This window comes from Aedes albopictus, chromosome 2, assembly GCF_035046485.1.
Source record: "Aedes albopictus strain Foshan chromosome 2, AalbF5, whole genome shotgun sequence".
Lineage (NCBI taxonomy): Eukaryota > Metazoa > Arthropoda > Insecta > Diptera > Culicidae > Aedes > Aedes albopictus.
In genome coordinates, this window is record NC_085137.1 from 373,435,358 (window position 1) to 373,451,556 (window position 16,199).

The 16,199-nt window shown below is 41.6% G+C and overlaps 1 long non-coding RNA gene across 1 annotated transcript; it reads right to left on the minus strand.

The window, feature by feature from the left end:
* Positions 1–702: 702 nt before the first annotated feature.
* On the minus strand, positions 703–8,882 carry LOC115254599 (uncharacterized). The gene is made up of 3 exons (XR_003891922.2): positions 8,669–8,882; positions 8,231–8,546; positions 703–1,668 (listed from the first exon to the last, which is right to left on the minus strand). It is a non-coding gene; the product is annotated as an uncharacterized LOC115254599 (long non-coding RNA).
* Between the last annotated feature and the right edge of the window lie 7,317 nt (positions 8,883–16,199).

Consider the following 16,199-nt stretch of genomic DNA (forward strand, 5'->3'; position numbering starts at 1 on the left):
ACTTGGGAGAACTTGGTGAACCAGTTTTGATTATTTCTGATAAAAAGTAGGATTCTTCTATAAAGTATTTCAAACTTGGTATAGATTTAAAAAAGAGACATGTTGAGTGTCACCTCACAACTTGGGAGAACTTGGTGAACCAGTTTTGATTATTTCTGATAAAAAGTAGGATTCTTCTATAAAGTATTTCAAACTTGGTATAGATTTAAAAAAGAGACATGTTGAGTGTCACCTCACAACTTGGAAGAACTTGGTGAACCAGTTTTGATTATTTCTGATAAAAAGTAGGATTCTTCTATAAAGTATTTCAAACTTTTGTATGGAAGAACATGATTTAAAAGAGAGGCATGTTAAATGTCACCTCACAACTTGGGAGAACTTGGTGAACCAGTTTTGATTATTTCTAATAAAAAGTAGGATTCTTCTATAAAGTATTTCAAACTTGGTATAGATTTAAAAAAGAGACATGTTGAGTGTCACCTCACAACTTGGGAGAACTTGGTGAACCAGTTTTGATTATTTCTGATAAAAAGTAGGATTCTTCTATAAAGTATTTCAAACTTTTGTATGGAAGAACATGATTTAAAAGAGAGGCATGTTAAGTGTCACCTCACAACTTGGGAGAACTTGGTGAACCAGTTTTGATTATTTTTGATAAAAAGTAGGATTCTTCTATAAAGTATTTCAAACTTTTGTATGGATTTAAAAAAGAGACTTGTTGAGTGTCACCTCACAACTTGGGAGAACTTGGTGAACCAGTTTTGATTATTTATGATAAAAAGTAGGATTCTTCTATAAAGTATTTCAAACTTTTGTATGGATTTAAAAAAGAGACTTGTTGAGTGTCACCTCACAACTTGGGAGAACTTGGTGAACCAGTTTTGATTATTTCTGATAAAAAGTAGGATTTTTCTATAAAGTATTTCAAACTTTTGTATGGAAGAACATGATTTAAAAGAGAGGCATGTTAAGTGTCACCTCACAACTTGGGAGAACTTGGTGAACCAGTTTTGATTATTTCTGATAAAAAGTAGGATTCTTCTATAAAGTATTTCAAACTTGGTATAGATTTAAAAAAGAGACATGTTGAGTGTCACCTCACAACTTGGGAGAACTTGGTGAACCAGTTTTGATTATTTATGATAAAAAGTAGGATTCTTCTATAAAGTATTTCAGAGAGAACTTGGAATAAGTTTTGATTATTTCTGATTAAATGCAAGATTCATTTATGAAGTATTTCAAACTTTGCAAAGTGTCACCTCAAAGCTCTATTGATGAATGCGGCGAACCAGGTGACCAAAATCACTTTCGAACTATTATCTCAAATTTTGGATCAAATTGTATGATTAAAAAAATATCCCTGGCAATGTCAACCTAAAATTAAATGTAAAAACCACTTATGTGCTATTTGAAAGTTTCAACTTTGGAAAAGATGGTGCATGCAATTTTCGGATATTTCGGATATTTTGTAGAGCCCAGCAAAACAACCAACCAACACCCGCCCCTTTATGTGGTTTTAATACTTACAACAAATACAAACTAATATTGTAAAATAAATCATTACATTCTCTAATGCTGACGGTGACCAGAATGGATGTGTCTACAATGGTGGTTGCGAAGTAGTAACCGGAATGATACATATTGAACAGCCATGATTTCCAGAAGAAACTGCAAAGAATATAAAAATGAATAAATATTAAAACGAAAACGAATTTATAACTTCCCTAGGAGTCCCCGATGTAACTCATTGAAGAATCCCTGAAAAAAAACCTCTTGAAGGTTTCCCAGAAGAAATTCCCGAAAGTATCCCAGAAAAAACTCCTGAAGAAACTCCTGAAAAAAATCTCCGAAGAATTCCTAAAGAAATCCCTGAATGAAAGGTAAAGGCTAGGTAAAGGGATCTCCTCAGAAACTCCTGGATTTTTTTTTGTAGAAAGAAATCTTTGAAGGAACTCTTAGAGGAATCCCTGAAATTTGTGAAGGATTTCTGAAGAACTCTTGGCGGAAATCATGAAGGAACTCTTAAAGATATCCTTGAAGGAAGTCCAGCAGGTATCTCTAAAATAACTTTTGTAAGAATGCTGTAGGAACTCCCGAATAATCCCCTGTAGAAACTCATAGAGAAATTCCTAAGAAATTCGCGAGCGAATTCCCAATTTTCCTACGGTTCATTGGCTATACATAGTTTGGTCCTTTAGTTAAGCATAGTTTAGTCCTGGAAAAATCCATGTACGTACAAATCCCCGAAAGAAATCCTGGAGGAACTCTTCAAGGTAACCCCGAAGGTATCCATGAAAGAAATCCTAACGAATCTCCCGAAAGAATCTCTGTAGGAACTCTTGGAGGAATTGCTTAAGGAACTCCTGGACGAATTACTGAAAGAACTCTTTGAGGAAACCCTGGAAGAATTCATGAAAGAACTACTGAAGGAATTCTAAAGAAATCCCTTAAGGAAATTCTGGAAGAATTCTCAAGGGAACTCATAGAAGAAAATTATTGGAGTATTTCCTGAAGGTATCTCAAAGGGGAAATTTCTTAGGGAACTCTGGAGGAATCCCTGAAGAAATTCCTGGAAGAATCTCTGGAAAAACTCCTGGAAGAATCCCTGAAAAAAAATCTGGGATGAATCCCTCAAGGAACTCCTAAAGGCATTTCTGAAGAAAATCCAGCAGATATCCCAAACAAAAATCCTGAAAGAACTCTTGGAGAAATCGCTGAAAGAACTCTTGGAAGAATCGTTGAATAAACTTCTTAAAATATTTCTGAAAGAATGCTGAAACAACCACCAAATAAACTCTTGAGGAATCCCTCAAAAAAAAATCCTAGAGGAATTTCTGAAGAAACTCATTTTCAAAGGGAGTCTAAAAGAAAGAACGCTTGAAGAAATTTGTGAAGGATTCCTCTTTAGGAACTCCTGAAAGTATCGCTGAAAAAAACTACTGGAGAAATCCCTGAAAAAGGCATTCCTGAAAGAACTTCTGACTAAAAACTGAAAGTATCTCTGATGCAACTGTTGGAGAATCCTCGTAGGAACGCTTGTAGGATTTTGCAAAGCTCTCCTGTAGGAATCCCTAAAAGAACTGCTAGAGGAATTCACGAAAAGAAACTTCTGGAGTAACCCGAAAAATCCTAAAGGTATCTCTGAAAGAACTCATGAAGGAAGCCTGGATGAATTCATGTAAGAATGCTTGCAGGAACTCCTGGAGGAATTCTTGCAGCAGCTTCTGGCGGAATCCTTGTTTGCACCTCTGGAGGGATACTTACAGAACATCCTTGGAATACTTACTGGAGGAATTTTTGAAGCAACACCATGGTAAATATCTGAAGGAACTCTGGAGTTATCTCTAAAAGAACTCCTGAAAAATACCCGAAAGTACAGTGTCTCTCTTTTATTCCATTTAGGTACAACTAAATTTACAATTTATTATCATACTTTACTTAGATGTTTCGTATGTAGCTCCACTGAGTTGTGTGATGCACCTCAAGGATGTACCTACAATCCAACATAAAGAATTTTTGAAGGAATGCTAAAGCAAATCTTGAAGGAACCTAGGAGAAATTCCTGTAGGAACTCTTGGAGCAATTCCTGAATGAACTCCTGGAATAAACCTTGAAGGAACTACTTAAGGTATCCCATGTGAATATGAAACCCAGATGGGACTGTTATGCGAATAGGGGCAGTGAATGTATCACAGGAAGAGACTCGAGAGCAGGGATGAGAACACCCACTTGCAACGAGTTACATTCACTTGCTATTTTCTCAGCTCCAAAGCGTGCAATCAAGAAGCGATGTATGGGCGACTTTTGCCTTGTGATTTCGTCTAAAACTTTGCCGAATAGAGTAGGGTTCGCACACGAATCCCAAGGTCGTGACAGAGCTGTGAAAGCAACTCTCCACGAAGTGAGTGTAATTTACATTCACCTCGTGGAGAGTTGCCTTCGCAGTTCCCTCATGACTTCGGTATGCGTGTGCGACCCCTACTCTATTCGGCAAAGTTTTAGACGAAATCACAAGGTAAAAGTCGTCCATACATCGTTTCTTGATTTCCCGCTTCTGAGTTGAGAAAACTGCAAGTGAGTGTAACTCTTTCCAAGTGAGTGTTCCCATCCTTGCTCGAGAGACAACCTTGAAGGAAATCCGGCAGGTATCCCTGAAAGAATACTTTAAGAAACTTCTGGAGTAATCCGTGAAGGAACTCTTGAACTCTTGCAGGAGCTTTCTGAGAAATCCCTGAAGTAAATCCTTGGATTATTTCCTGGAAGAATGCCTGCAGAAACACATTAGGAAACGCCTGATGGAATCCTTGAAGGAAATCCTGGAAGCATTTCAGAAAAAAAAACTCGTGTAAGAACTCCTAACGGTATCCTTGGCGAAACTTCTAAAAGAACTCATTAATAAATTACAGGAGGGAGGTTTATGGAGTCTCTGAAGAAACTCTGGAAGAAAATTCCCTGTACCTAGTAACTCTTGAAGGAATTCCTGAGGGAACTTCTGGAGGAACTCGTGAAAAACCTTCTGGATGAATCTCTGAAGAAACTCCTGAAAGAATACTCGAAGGAACTCCTAAAAGAATTCCTGAAAGAACTGCTGATAAATTCCTGAAGGTATCCTTAAGAAATCGTTGAAGTAGATCCTGGAAAAAAAAACAATTCTAAAGGAACTCCTGGATGAATGGATCACTAAAATAACTAAAATGGCCGCTATAAAATGAACAGATAGCGCAACAGATGTTTGGCATAACTCGACTGCTATCACAACGTTAAAGGTCATTCACGGTGGCTCCTTTGTTTTGGTGCGGCAACTGCCAGAAAAGTTTGCTTCAATGATCCATTCCTGAAGAAACTTCTAGTATCCTTGAAGGAAATCTAGCCAGGAAAGAATTCCTGATGAAATGCTGTAAGAATCTTATATTGAACCCTACGAGAATTTCTGGAGTATTATCTGGAGGAACTTCTGGAAGAATCCCTGAAAAAACTCCTAGAGGATTCCGTGAACTTCTAATGGTATCCTCGAAGGAAGTCCAGCAACTATTCCTGAAAGAACTCCTAAAGGAATCCTTAACCCTCGAGCGATCGCGCTGTCGTATTTTATACAACACGTTGAAAAAATCTCGCTTTTTGTACTCAGCATCAGCGTGGTGCTGGTGATGTTGGCCAACCGCGCTAGTTACGGAAGGTTAAAGGAACTTCTAGAAGAATATCTAGGGAGAATCCATGAAGGAACTCCTGGAGAAACTCTTATAGAACTCCTAGAGGAATGCCTGAAGAGTTAAACTTTTTTAAGTGTTTTCTGGTGGTATCCCTGGGGGAATCCACGAGGAATAGCTGAAATATCTGTTTAGGAGCCCATGAAGGAACTCCTGTAATAATATATGGCAGTATAATAGAAAGAGTTTCTATAAAATTATGTTTATAACAAATTGTCTTATTCGTCTTAGGATTTGGATGCATGTAATGGACCCACTAAGCAACAGAAGTTCATTTCTGATGTTGCTTATAATGGACCCAGTCGGGGTTCAATATAGAATTGTTTACAAATATGTTGGTGCATATTGGTCCCCCATTTGTTTTCCATGTTATCTATCTCACTGCCAAAGTTGCCTATAGGGGATACTCCTGGGATCAATTAATTTGGGCATTTACTTTTTGGTTTTCCAGTAGGGGTATCACTACAGGGAAAGAGCCCATTACTAGCACTAAACCACTCATTGTCGATTAGTGTACTTAAATGTTTTGCACCCTTGCACGAAGCTGAGTTCCCAGTTCCAATGTCGTGCACGTCTGCCATGCACTACTCCAGTGCGCACGATTTTAGAGAGGGAAGGAGCCCAGCCAACCACATATCGTAAATCATTGTGTGGAAAAAATCATATATTTTCATATATTGAATCAGAATTGTATAATAATATGTATATTTGTTGACAATGATTGCGTAAAATCGCATTTCATGCCAAATTAAATTTCAATTGCGATTTTGTTTCATATAGTCGTCTCCGATCATAAAAGGTGCGAGATACTGTCGGTAGGATCGCACAAAATCGGATAGAATCGTGAAAAAAATATACATTCTTAGTATCAAGCTGCAAGTTCGCTAGCATCGTATATATGATTTCATTGAATCGTGGAAATCGTTGCTTCACATCGTATATGAATCTGCTAATTCGAGCTTGCTACCTAAAGGTATGATGAAAATCGATGAAATCGCATACAACTATAACAATGTTGTATATTGATCGTTTGCGTCACACTTGCGTCGTATACGAAGTGAATGAAATCGTAGAAATCGTATATTCATTTTTACAGTCGCATATGATTGTTACTGCACTTTTAATAGTCGAATTTTAATCGCGTAAATCGTGAATGGTCTTGTTTACGCATTTGTATGATGGAGAAAAAGAAAAAAAAAGGTATTCATCACAAATTTGTATTTTTGTTGTTGTTGACACATTCCAACCATGGTAGCAATAATTTCAACCAAATATATAGATTTTCATACTAGCAGATGATCTCCAATAAGTGATGTATAGATTCCAACAACGATGTGAATTCCGGGCCTCTTGCACGGCGCCACTTTTGGCGCCACTCAATGCACAACAACAACGCTCCCACCACAAGTCTCGCACCCTGTCATGCTAATTTTTATTCGTTTCATGCCATTCACTTTTATTCGTTTCATGCCATTCACTTTGAACTCTCTATTTTCAACTTGGCAATATAGCCAATAGAGATGACGCGCAATTCTCAATCAAAGGACCTAAGTTCGATTCCCATTGAACACCAATTGTTTTTTTTTATTTGAAAATCTTGAGTCGTATATTGGTACTCTCAATCGTAATAAGATCATGCATAATCGTATATTTAGACGGATAAAATCGGCGAAATCGTAGACATTTTTCGAGAAATCGTAAATTATGTTGGATGGAATCGCAGTAATCGTATATATGTTTCGATATGGCCTCCACTTTAGTATGTATATGCCTGTTTCGTGCATTGAATACGATTTCTTTGGTGCTATATATGTGTGACTATTTCAGTTGCAATTTCGATATAGCAACCGAATTGCTGGCTGGGGAGCCCAGATCGCCAGATCCAAAGTCGTGCGCGCTGGGGGAATGCACAATTAGGGCCGATTTCTTCACCTCGGCTTAACTGGTAAGCCAGGCTTACCCATATAGTTAAACCTGGTTTAACGCTTAAGCCCGGGTGAAGAAATCGCCCCTTAGTGCTCGACTTTAAGCTGGGGTCCATCTACGCGTAGGGGTGGTGGGGGTAAAGTGGACAGGTGGGGTAAAATGGACAGGGTACAGTTTCATGGCTTTTATTGTTTTTCAAAATGTTTCAACGATTGAAGCTTATACCTTAGCATGAATCATTATACTTTTGCTGATCTTGAACATTAAAATCAAATAAACCTCTTCAAGATGACAAAAACTTTGAAAATCACGTGAAAAATCGGAAATGATGTAAAATCTGCTTATAACTGCTAAGGTTTTCTCGTAAGTTATTTTCAAATTATTACAAGTTTTACACCCCAAACCAATGAAGTCCACGTAGAAGAATATATTTGATCGAAAAAAAAAATTTGTTTTGTTAAAAAAAAGTTTTGGGATAATTTTTGACAAAATCAGACCGTGGGGGTAAAATGGACAATCGGTTCAAATTTCACCAAAATTTCATATTTTTTTTGCAAAACTTCAGAATCATCAGCCATTATACCTATCGTGAGATAGTTGAAGTAAAAAGTTAAAAAAAATTTTTTTGATCGACAAAATATAATTTTCATGCAAAACAGTGCTTATTTTTTACACTATTTTTACAATAATTATTTAAGTGTGTTTCAAAGTTTGTATTAAAAGTTTTAAAACAACAAAATAAAGGTATCGTATGAAATTTGATAGTTTGTATTTAAAAACATAGAAAGAATATGCTGTTATATAACTTTTAACGACTTGTTCATTTTACCCCATCGATTGTCCATTTTACCCCCACCAATTTTTTTCACGCTATTTTGATGCACGATTTGGTGAAGAAAATAATCAAAGAAAACAATATTTTTTAAATGCAACCCCTTACAAGATTTCTAGAATATATCATTACCTTCCATGTTACTCGGAAAAGCAGATGGATTTTGCCGCATTTCCACGGGAAACGATCAAAATGCTTAGGTTGTCCACTTTACCCCCACCACCCCTATGCTATCACCCGCCCTTCTTTGTGAACGTATCCCTACCTTGTTGTTGTTGGTTTCTTCCGGCTCCACCAAACCCAATCCTTGCGCAATACTATCAACGCTGATGTATATTGACTTCCCTTCCGTCTTGGTCCTTACACCATTCCTCTCAATCGATTCACGGGAAGAGCATCCATCGGCAGATTGAGTGGGTTGCGGAGAGGGTATTCTCGGACCCCGGACTGGTGGTTTCCCCAACTTGAACCACTGAACCAGTCTGAACCACAACTTTCCCGGCTCGACCAGACGTAAATATTCAAATTGCAGCTCCTTCTGCCGCTTTTTGGATACTTTCCAGAAGACCGTCCTTGTTTTTCTACAAAAATAAAACAAAGAGATTATGGTTACCTTCATCCAAAAGTAGTTTTCTATGTGGAAATCCACCAATATAAATCCAAATCTCTCTGGGTTTTTCAAGAATTCATCCTGTGTACAAACCTGAGATTGCAGCTCCAACAAGTTAATGTCGTTTTCGTTTTTGATTCAGTTCCAACCTGGGTTGGAACTGGATGAGATCACAGTGTCAACCCCAACCCGACTTCGGTTTCGCTTGTACTAAAGTTTGTTTGAGTTTGTTTGACGTTTGTTTGTTTACACATTTTCCGCCAATCCAGGTCCAACCCAGGTTCAAAAACGAATTCGACATAAGTTGCATTGCCACCGTCAGGGTCTACATTTTCCCGCAGTTGATGATTGTTACTTGGTGGAGGCATGGTGTTCCGGTGAACGTATCTTTTACACTTTTCGCAAAATTTTTTTGTTTCCTGAAAAGTAGATATTTACATAAATTTATGCTGATTATTGCTTAAAATAAAATGATTACCTTTGCGTTTGCTGCCGATTCATGTTTACTTTGGGAGAAACCACATGCTTTGTTTTCATTTGACAGATGGATAAACATGAATCCATGTATATTCATAATGCCCATGTATAGGCAAACGAGGATCAACCAGAATCAAGGCAGAAGTTTTCAATCGAAAAAATGTATGGAGATTTGGACATTTTTTCAATTATTTTAAAAATTTCGAAATTTTGGCAAAAAATATTTGGTAACGCAGATAGCTATTATTATTACCTACAACCTGTACCAAATATTTTTTCCGATAAAACGATTATTAAGTCAAAAACCCAGTTTTTGTAAATTTCTTAATATATTTTAAAGTTGAAAAACTCCTGCTCACTAGCGCCATCTGTTGCAATTACCGTCAAAGCTGGTAATCCATTTGAGTCACCAAATACATTTTCCTTACTTTTTTAGCAAGGAATTTCAGAAAACCGGCACTTTAAACATTTTTGAAGACAAGGTATAAATAGTGGGCCGATCTCAGCGCCCAATACAAATTTTCAAAACTTTTATGCAAAACAGATTTTCTGCGTGCTATCTCAGATGACGCCATCCTGAATACTTAAGGCGATTTGGAAAACAATGTATTTTATTTACGTTCGTCTATGTATAGGTCTTGAGCACAGAAAGTTTCATTTCATTCCGTGGTAATTTGACTAAGTAACAGGATAACGTAGTAACGGCCTTTATCTTAAGGTTGAAGGATTCGTCATTGACATAATCGTCATCATTGAAAACTCGAAAGCAGTTTTCTCGTTCAAAACTGAAATTTCCGCAGTGAAAATGTGTTCACTGTACTCCATTCTCCACCCACAATACAGTGAATACATTTTCACTGCGGAAATTTCAGTTTTGAACGAGAAAACTGCTTTCGAGTTTTCAATGATGACGATTATGTCAATGACGAATCCTTCAACCTTAAAACTGGCTTTCCCGGCAAACATCGTTCTGCCTGCCTACTGTGTTTTTGACATGTAGCTTTGTAGGGAAATGCCCCGTAAAATGGAATTTCAAACTTTCTCGTTTCCGGTGCGTTCCCGTTCGATTTTCCCGAATAATTTTTGTACGAACACGTCGGAGTCCTGCACGAATGAAACAGTGAAAGAATGGGTAGATCCGTTGGCCCTTTACCGAGCCTATTCGTGACATACAAACACCATTGCATTTTTATTTATATATATAGATAGATAGCTCATCAAATGTCAGGGGGATTACAGATTACAGTTGGATGTGTAATGTTACAGTTCATTGTGAGAATAACTACTGTTACTGTCAAAAGCTAAACTTTAGAACAGAATGTCCCAAAGGTTCATAATAATATATAGTAGACTTTAGGTTGGTCCAGTAACCGCGATTGATCATGCAACGTTACTCAGTATATCAGATATGGCTGCTGTTACGAGTGTAGACCTGAAGTTCTGAATTCCCAGATAATTTGGCTGATCTGGAATAGTCCTATAATGTCTAAATGACATTTGAGATTTCAAGAGCTTCACGGATCTCAGCAGATTATGCAATGCTATTATTTACAACTTTATTGTATGACAGTTTGGACGACCCTGAATGTCGTTCACTGAATGTCCGATAGGTTTATAATAATATAAAATAGACTTCAGATTGGTTAAATATGCAACGTTACTCTGTATAGCAGATATGGCTGCTGTTACGAATGTAGACCTGAAGTTTTGAGCTAGAAGGTAGTTTGGCAGACCTGGAATATACCTAGAGTGTCACACATAAAATTATTATTGTAGATTCGAAAGACTTTATTAAAGGACAGTTTAGACGACCCTGAATGTCTCAAAGATTATTAGAAATTTCTAGTAGACTTCAGGTTAGTCTAGTAAGCGTAGGTGATTATCTGATATACTCCGTATATCAGATATTGTTGTTGTTACGAACCTGAAGTTCTAAACTCCCAGATAGTTTGGCTGACCTGGAATATTCCTATAATGTCTCTAAATGGCATTTGAGATTTCAAAAGCTTCACGGATCTCAGCAGATTATACAATGATATTATTTATGGCCTAGATTTGAAGGACTTTATTATAGGATAGTTTGGACGACCCTGAATATCCCAAAGGCTTATAATAATATCAAACGGACTTCAGATTTTTGTTTTTTAAATTTGTAATTTTTTAATTTATTATTCAACGTAAACCTGTTAGTTACATAACTTTTAACCAAGTCAAGGACTAGATTGATACAGTAAGCGCGGATGAATATGCAACGTTACTCAGTATAACAGATATGGCTCCTGTTCCGAGTGTAGACCTGAAGTTCTGAACTCCAAGCTTGTTTGGCTGACTCGGCTTTGCTTTATGATGATCACATTTAAAGAAAAAAAAACCTAAATTTATCGCCCCTACTTCATTTCCATTCAAATGTTAAACTTAAAGTGATCCGAAACTGCAGGAAGGCTGTACAGTCTATAACACACAGTCGTAGAAAGATCCCAACAACTGACCTTCAATCGGCGAGTACCGAATTGCACCCAGGTTTAGCATTCAAGGTCCCGACTTCGAGAGCAATTACACAAGCCTCCAGGAATTTCTCTCCGTACCCAGACGTGTTTGCAAATATTTCTAAGTAGATATATACCGACAACAGGCGACGGAAATCGTAAAATTGTTACGCTGATTGTGTAACAGTGTGTGGCTACTTGTTCTTTTTCGTGGCCTTACGGTTGTACTACTGCTGACACAAGGCCTGCCACCAGATCAGTGGCTTCCACAGCTATTTATCAATATGAAGCTTTCAACGCCTGTCCATGCGAAATAAATCCGTAATCTTAAGTTTTGTTATTTGACGCGACGATAGATTCACGACCACCAGGCAACAGGAGGTCCCACATCTCCACTAGAAAAACGCTATTTACCATCACTTGCTGCACTGAGCCGGATATCAGCAAACGTGCTGGACTCGCTCTGCACGAATTTCAGGGATCTAAAGTTCGATGTGTTCTTATTGCTATCTTTCTACAAACACCAGTACGATGGCGCCAGAAGAGAATTCTATATTCGGTTTGCAGCTACTGGTGGAGCTTCTCGCAGGTACGGTGGATGCCGATGAGAGTGCAACCACAAGATTCTCAGAGAACGTGGGGATACGTTTATTGTAGGAGCAAAGCAACGACGAACACATGGTCCGGTCGGTGGTAAGCTTTCGCCGATTGCTTGGCTTCCTGATGATGGCCTGCTGATGCGCGTGGGCGGTGGGTGGTAAACAACTCCGGATTCTTGGGAATGAGAAACACTCTCGCTCTTATTGGAGGACCTGACGGGGCTGCCATCTGCGAGTGGTCGGGATGCAGAGCTGCATCGAGGCGTCAAAAGAAAGAAAAAAACAAATTACAGATTGTAAAATTGTAAAAGTTGGTTGTAAAACTGAAGTAGTGCAAAAAAGTCATCTTCCATGGGGTAAGATGCCAGTTAATGACGACATGCAAAAATATCGTCCATTCCTTTACAGAAATTTCAGACCCTTTTTTTTATAGAATGAGAAAATCTGCAACAGATACCTACCCAAGAGGTGGTTCCTCGGGTGATGTGGGGATCGACCCACTAAAAACTCATTCTCTCTCTTCCTTACCTTCGCGGTACGCCCGTTAGGGGGACCGTACATGAGTACACTCTAATAGTAAGCGTTCCACCAGCTACCGCCTTAAGTTGTTCACTCTCCCCTGGAGGCTCGGGTCCTGGCTAGTACTTAGACTACCCGTTGAACTCAAGCTCCTGGATGGGGAAGGGGGGCCAACTCAACTAGCTGTTGTTCGGCTCGCCATTTACTCTGTAGTTCAAGTACGATACGAGAAACCGTGGAAGTAACGGAGTCCCACTTGTCCGCCCCCATACACATCCTTTCAACAATGTTGTCAGGCGTGATATCTCTACCGCATACCTCCTGCATACTCGACCTTTGCTCCACGAAACGTGGACATTCAAAGAGCACATGCTCCGCGGTCTCGTCGCAGTCTGCACACTCCGGACATGCGGGGGAGCCTGCGTGTCCGAATCTGTGCAGATACCACCTAAAGCACCCATGGCCTGACAGAAATTGAGTCAAGTGAAAATTCACCTCGCCATGGGGCCTGCTCGTCCACTTGGACACGCTCGGTATGAGCCTGTGTGTCCATCTACCCTTGCTGGAGGAATCCCATTCGCTCTGCCACTTCAGCATAGACGAGCTTCTGGCGATACGCCTCGCCCCTCTTATGCCGCGTCGCTCGAAGCATTCTTCATCCTCTGCCACCACTAAAGCTATGGGCATCATGCCCGCTAGCACACATACCGCGTCCTTTGAGACCGTGCGGTATGCGCTCACCACCCTAAGGCACATCAGCCTGTGGGTACTCTCAAGTCGCTTCACGTTTCGGTTAACCACTAGCGCCTTCGACCATGCAGCGGCGAAGTAGTATGGAGACCGCTACTGCCGCGAGCAGCTTACGCTTACTCGAGACTATTGCCGAGCTGTTTGACATTATCTTTGACAATGCCATTATCGCCATGCTTGCCCTTTTGCAGGCATATTCTACGTGGCTTCCGAATTTCAGCTTATCGTCGATCATGACCCCCAATTGCTTCAGTGAGCGCTTAGAGTTGATCGTGCATCCACCTGTGGTGACCACTGCCTGCTGTTCAGACTTGCGGTTGTTTACCACCACCACCTCCGTTTTGTGGTGCGCGAGTGCCAAATGTCTCGACCTGATCCAATCCTCCACTATTCCAATTGCGTGAGTTGCTGTCAGTTCCACTTCCTCTATCGACTCGCCGTATACCACGAGGGTAATATCATCGGCGAAGCCGACCAGCTTTACGCCCGGTGGAAGTTTGAGCCACAATACGCCATCATACGCCGCGTTCCATAGTACCGGGCCCAAGATGGACCCCTGTGGTACCCCTGCGGTGATTTTGTAGCTCCTCTCGCCTTCCTCGGTGTCATAGATTAGCACTCTATTCTGGAAGTAGCTCTCCAATATCCGGCATAGGCTAACCGGGACTCCTAGGTGGTGTATTGCGCACTCAATGGCGGTCCAGCGGACGCTGTTGAACGCATTTTTAACGTCCAGCGTGACGACCGCCCAATAGCGGATTCCTGTTCGCTTCTTTTGGAGCGCTATCTCGGCCGTTTTGGTTACAGCCCTAATAGCGTCCACCGTCGACCGACCCTTCCGGAAGCCGAACTGGTTATCCGAGAGACCAGAGTCATCGGGTTTCTCGGTATAGACCATGAGCCTCGACAGAATGATCCGTTCCAACAGTTTTCCGGCGGTGTCCAGCAGGCAGATAGGTCTGTATGCCGACGGGTCGCCAGGTGGCTTCCCGGGTTTGGGCAGTAGAACCAATCTTTGCCTTTTCCACCTCTCCGGAAATTCGCCTCTGTCTAGGCACATCTGCATAGCCATTCTGAACATGTCAGGCTTAGCCTTGATGGCCGTCTTGATGGCTAATGTCGGGATACCGTCCGGACCCGGAGCCTTGTTCAACTTAAGCGACTTCGCTATTGCAATGAGTTCGTCGTTCGTCACCGGGGCTACCTCGCTATGGCCGGTTTGGCTATAGGGAACGGGGGCCCATGGTCTTGTATCGTGGCGCGGGAACAGCGTTTCCACGATCTTCTGCAGCATCTCTGGGGAGCGTTCTGGGGGTGCTGACGCGCCCTTCGTTTTGGCCATGACTACTCTGTAGGCATCACCCCATGGGGTCGTGTTGGCTGCCTGGCAGAGATTTTCGAAGCACGCCCTCTTACGAGTCTTAATCTCTTTATTCAGTGCCAGTTTAGCCGCCCTGTAGGCCTCGCTTCGTTCAATTCTATCCTCATCGGTACGAGCCCTTTGCATCCTCCTTCTAGCTCTTAAACAGGATGCGCGGAGTTCTGCGATTTCTGGACACCACCAGTACACCGGTTTGCGTCCATTTCTGGGTAGGGATCGCCTTGGCATAGCGGCGTCACATGCACGGCTTAGGGTTCCGACAAGATCATCGCTGGATAGATCGCCGGTGTTACTCTCCATAAACAATCGCTCCACAAATGCCGGCTTATCGAATCGCGAGGTCAGCCATCCCCGATGACGGTCGATGACCTTCGGCTGTGGCCGTCTTCCTCCGTGTTCCACTCTGTATCGAATCGCCAGATGGTCACTATGCGTGTATCCATCGTCGACCCTCCAGTCCGAGCTAGGGTTTAGACCCGGGCTCCAGAAGGTCACATCAATGATGGACTCTGCACCATACCTACTGAAGGTTTTTTTTGTCGCCTACGTTCGCGACATCCACGTTTAGTCTAGCCATAGCTTCGAGTAAGGCCCAACCTCTCGCGTTAGTCAAGCGGCTACCCCACTCAATCGCCCAGGCGTTGAAGTCTCCACCGATGACCACGGGACTCAATCCCACCATTGCGCTTGTTAACGATTCCAGCATAGACGAGAACTGGTCTATCGTCCACCTGGGAGGGGCATAACAACTGCAGTAGTATACCCCTTTGATCTTCGCTATTGCGAAGCCCTCGTGCGACGTGGAAACTATTTCCTGGACCGGAAAACGACCGGTTGTACAGATCGCCGCTAGCTTGGCCTTATCCGCTACCCAGTTTCCGTTATCGGGAGGGATGCGGTATGGGTCCGATAGTAGTGCGATGTCTGTACTTGACTCCGAGACTGACTGCCATAGCAACTGTTGTGCAGCTTCACAGTGGTTCAGGTTTAGTTGTGTAACCTGCATTATCGTTTGGAACTTCGACCTCCTCGCGTGCCTGGACATTTAGGCCCGCCCGTCGTGTGGCCCTTGTTCGCCGTGCAAATCAGGCATTTTGGTGCAGAGTTGCACTCCCTGGCGATATGGCCTTCTACTCCACACTTCCTGCAGAGCTTACTCCGGTCTGGGCCTTTGTATGCCCAGGACTTATGCCCTTGCTCAAAGCACTTGAAGCTCGTATACGCTGAGCGGGCACACTGACCAAGCTACCTTGATCTTCCCGACTAAAATCGCCTTATTCACATCCCCTACGGGGAGTTTGAACGCGGCAGCGTGACAGCCGGACCCTTACGCAGGCGGATCGATGCACTTGGTACATCTATCTCACGCTGCTGTTTGAGTGCGGCTGCGAGCTCTCTGCGAGCTCTGCGTC